Here is a 3,942-nt window from a genome sequence, read left to right as displayed (position 1 = left end):
CGGGAAATACACCAAGGGAAGATGGTAATGAGAGGGCCTCCCAAGGGTAAAAGAAGACATTAAATTTATACTAGAGAATTCTCCAAAGTATGACTTTCTTCAGCAACTTTTCCATTTTGTTTTATTAAAAAGTGTAAGTTCTAGCTTAGTCTGGGCAAGACCACAACTAAGGGTTTAAAAATACAAGAAAAGAGTAGTCTATTAAAATACATTCATCGATGTGACAGTGTGCAGAGTTAGAGATAAATCTATCAAAGTCCTTCAACCCAGTGAGAACCCTCATCCCAGCCTGTGCCTAGAATTCAAAAGATGGGGTCTATAGGAAGGTGTATATTTACTCTTTTGTTAGGTTGTGGCAAAATTCCATTTCTCCTAAGAAAACTTATCCTAATGTCTTCCCCTTGTGAGGCACTGGTAGTATTTCCCCAGTGTCTTGTCCTGTGTGGTGAAGTAGGCTCAATAGTTTTCTAAAGACATGCTATTGGCTCTGATTTCCTGGCTTTAGGAACAAAACATCTAGGGGGTAATGGAATATGTCAGTTTTCATCTTCTGTTCTGAGTTTTTTGATTTGTTATCATAGAGAAAATATGGTTCCTGATCTAAAAGATATTAGGGGATTGTTCTGTTCATCTTTCTCTTTTGATAGACAAGATGATTAGTTTCTAGTCTCATGTCTTTCCCTTACAGAGTCCAGGTTGATATTTTATGGACACATAATACTCCCACATTAAGCCTAACTCTATCCAGTCTCTGCTTGACATTTTTCCTATGACTCCCCTTTCCTTATTGTACAATGTAAACTTTACATGGTAAGTCACAAATGCTACTGTTACTAATTGCTTTTATTCAATAACCAATAATTACTTAGTTTTTGTAACTTTTGATTTTTTTTTACACTATATCACTGTCTTTTAGGATCAAAGGTCTTGCATATAAAATCATCACCAGTCATTTCTGTGGTCCTTCAATTCTTCCCCAGGGACAGTTCTCTATGATAGTCGTCCACATGACCTTTGTACTTTTTGTATTTTCATGCCACTGTCACAGCATGAATACTCTCCTCCTCCTCCTCCTCCTCCTCCTCCTCCTCCTCCTCCTCCTCCTCCTTCTTCTTCTTTTTCTTCTTTTTTGTTCATTTAGGGTTGCCTTTGTGTGCTGATATTAATGTAATATTTCATTTAACACTATTCTTCTGTTTACCTAGCACAGTGTCTTGGATGGAAAAATTGGTTAGATACTGCTGGGTTGTCTAAGTGCCAGAATAAAATGCTAGTTCTGTGAACAGCCCAATGCTCTGTAATCTTATATTTGCTATTCTGATCTTATTGTGAAAATTATTACAGGATCGTCTGACAGTTTATTATAAACAGCATTATTATCTTCACTTTAAACCACTTTACATATTTTGTTCATTTCCCTTTTGAGATGGAAACCCAAATTTTCTTTTTTTTTTTTAAAGAAACTTATACTTCTTTTTTTTAAAGATTTATTTATTTATTATATGTAAGTACACTGTAGCTGTCTTCAGACACTCCAGAAGAGTGGAGTCAGATCTTGTTACAGATGGTTGTGAGCCACCATGTGGTTGCTAGGATTTGAACTCCGGACCTTCGGAAGAGCAGTCGGGTGCTCTTACCCACTGAGCCATCTCACCAGCCCCAAATTTTCTTTAAAGACACAGTTCCTATAAATATTTTAGGAGTTGGGTGTATTTTTATACTGTAGCACCTTAACCCAAAAGCCTAAAGGAGAGGGGGTCCTAATTCACACCCAGTGATATGCCTTGAATAGTATTCACCCTCATCCTTTAATGTCTAACATATCCCTTGATACTTGTGATATGTTATGGCCAATGACTCTAAGTTATTGAAGATTTTCAATTTGCATCAATTTTACTTTTGAAATATTTATCAATGTATCTTTTGTTGTTTCTTTTCTTTCAAATATGGCGGATAGTTTATTTCTGTTATGACTTCTGTTTTACATGGAGAATTATCCACAATAGTCATATCTTCAGTTTTGAATCAGAGAGTATATAACAAGCATGAACAAAAGAATAAGATAGAATATGTATCATGAATACATATCATGCATGTCCTTTTGGGTCTGAGTAAGCTCACTCAGGATGATATTTTCTAATCCTATCCATTTGCCTGCAAAATTCATGATGTCCTCAGTTTTAAAAATAATCTTTAATCTTTTTTTTAACAGTCCAGTAGTTATCCCCCTTTTGGTCTGCCCACTGACAGCTTATCATCTCATTCCTCCTCCCTTGTCTCCAAAAGGATGTCCTTATCCCCACTCCACCAGAGCTCCCTACTCGCTGGGGCTGCAAATCTCTTGAGGGTTGGGCACATCTTCTCTCACTGAGGCCAGGCCAAGTAGTCCTCTGCTGTATATGTGTCAGGGGCCTCACATCAGCTATGTATGTTTCTTGATTGGTTACTCAGTGTCTGAGAGATTTCAGGGTTCCAGGTGAGTTGAGACTGCTGGTCTTCCTATGTGGTTGCCCTCCTCCTATGCTTGTTCCATCTTTTCCCTAATTCAACCACAGGGGTCCCCAACTTCAGTTCAATAGTTGGGTATAAGCATCTGTCTCACCCAGATGTTTGTTGGGCCTCTCAGAGGACAGCCGTGCTAGGATGCTGTCTGTAAGCACACCATAGCATCAGTAACTGTGTCATGCCTTGGAACCTCCCCTTGAACTGGATCCATGTTGGGCCGGTCACTGGACCTTCTTTTCCTCAGTAGCTTCTCCATTTTTGACCGTGCAGTTCTTTTATACAGGAACAATTCTGGGTCAGAGTTTTTGACTTTGGGAAGGCAACCCCATCCCTCCACTTGATGACCTATCTTTCTACTGGAGGTGGACTCTACAAGTTCCCCCTCCTCACTGTTGAGCATTTCATCTAAGGTCCTTCCCTTTGAGTCCTGAGAGTCTTTCACCTCCCAGGTCTCTGGTACATCCTACAGGGTCCCCTCCACTTCCTACCTCTTGAGGTTGCTTGTTTCCACTCTTTCTGCTAGCCCTCAGGACTTCATTCCTGTTTTCCCCTAATAACTGATCATGTTCTTTTCCTTTACCTGTACCCTTTGTAAATCAATCTGGAGGTTCCTTAGAAAACTGTAAATAGAGCTACCTGAAGATGGAGGACATAAAGAGTTTTGTAGGCAAATGGATGAAACTAGAAAATATTATCCTGAGTGAGGTAACTCAGATCCAAAAGACATGAATCGTATGTGCTCACTAATAAGTGGATATTAGCCAAAAAAGTACAGAATACCCAGGAGATGATCCACAGAACTCAGGAAGGTTAACAAGCCAAAGGACCTAAGTGAGGATCCCTCAATCTCACTTTGGAGGGAGAAGATGTCCTCATTTGTAATAGCTGAATAGTATTCCATTGTGTAAATGAATCACATCTTCTGTTTCCATTTTTTTGGTTGAGGCACATCTGGGCTGTTTCCAACTTCTGATTATTACAAAAAAGGCTGCTATGAACATGGTGGAGTATGTGTCCTTGTGGTATGCTGGGGCGTCTTTTGGGTATATGCTCAAGAGTGGTATAGCTGGGTCTTCAGGTAGAACTATTTCCAATTTTCTGAGGAACCTCTAGATTGATTTTCATAGTAGTTGTACTGATTTGCAAGAGGATATTAAGCCAAAAAGTACAGAATACCTAGGACACAACCCACAGATGGTAAGTATAACAAGTAGAAAGGCCAAAGTGAGGATGTTTCAATTCCACTTACAAGGGGGAAGGAAATAATCACAGGAGGCAGAGAGAGGAAGGGACCTGGGTGGAAGAGGGGAGTGGAAGGGGCAAAGGGAAACAGGATCAGGTATGGGGGAGGGACAGGAGAGAAGCCCAGCAATTAGGAATACGGTGGGAGGGGAGATTATTTAGAAAGTACCAGAGACCCTGGAGGAGAGGAACTCT

Source organism: Mus musculus, chromosome 7 (genome assembly GCF_000001635.26).
Source record: "Mus musculus strain C57BL/6J chromosome 7, GRCm38.p6 C57BL/6J".
Taxonomy (NCBI): Eukaryota; Metazoa; Chordata; class Mammalia; order Rodentia; family Muridae; genus Mus; species Mus musculus.
The sequence above is the reverse complement of the archived record's forward strand: the minus strand, read 5'-3'. Positions refer to the sequence as shown.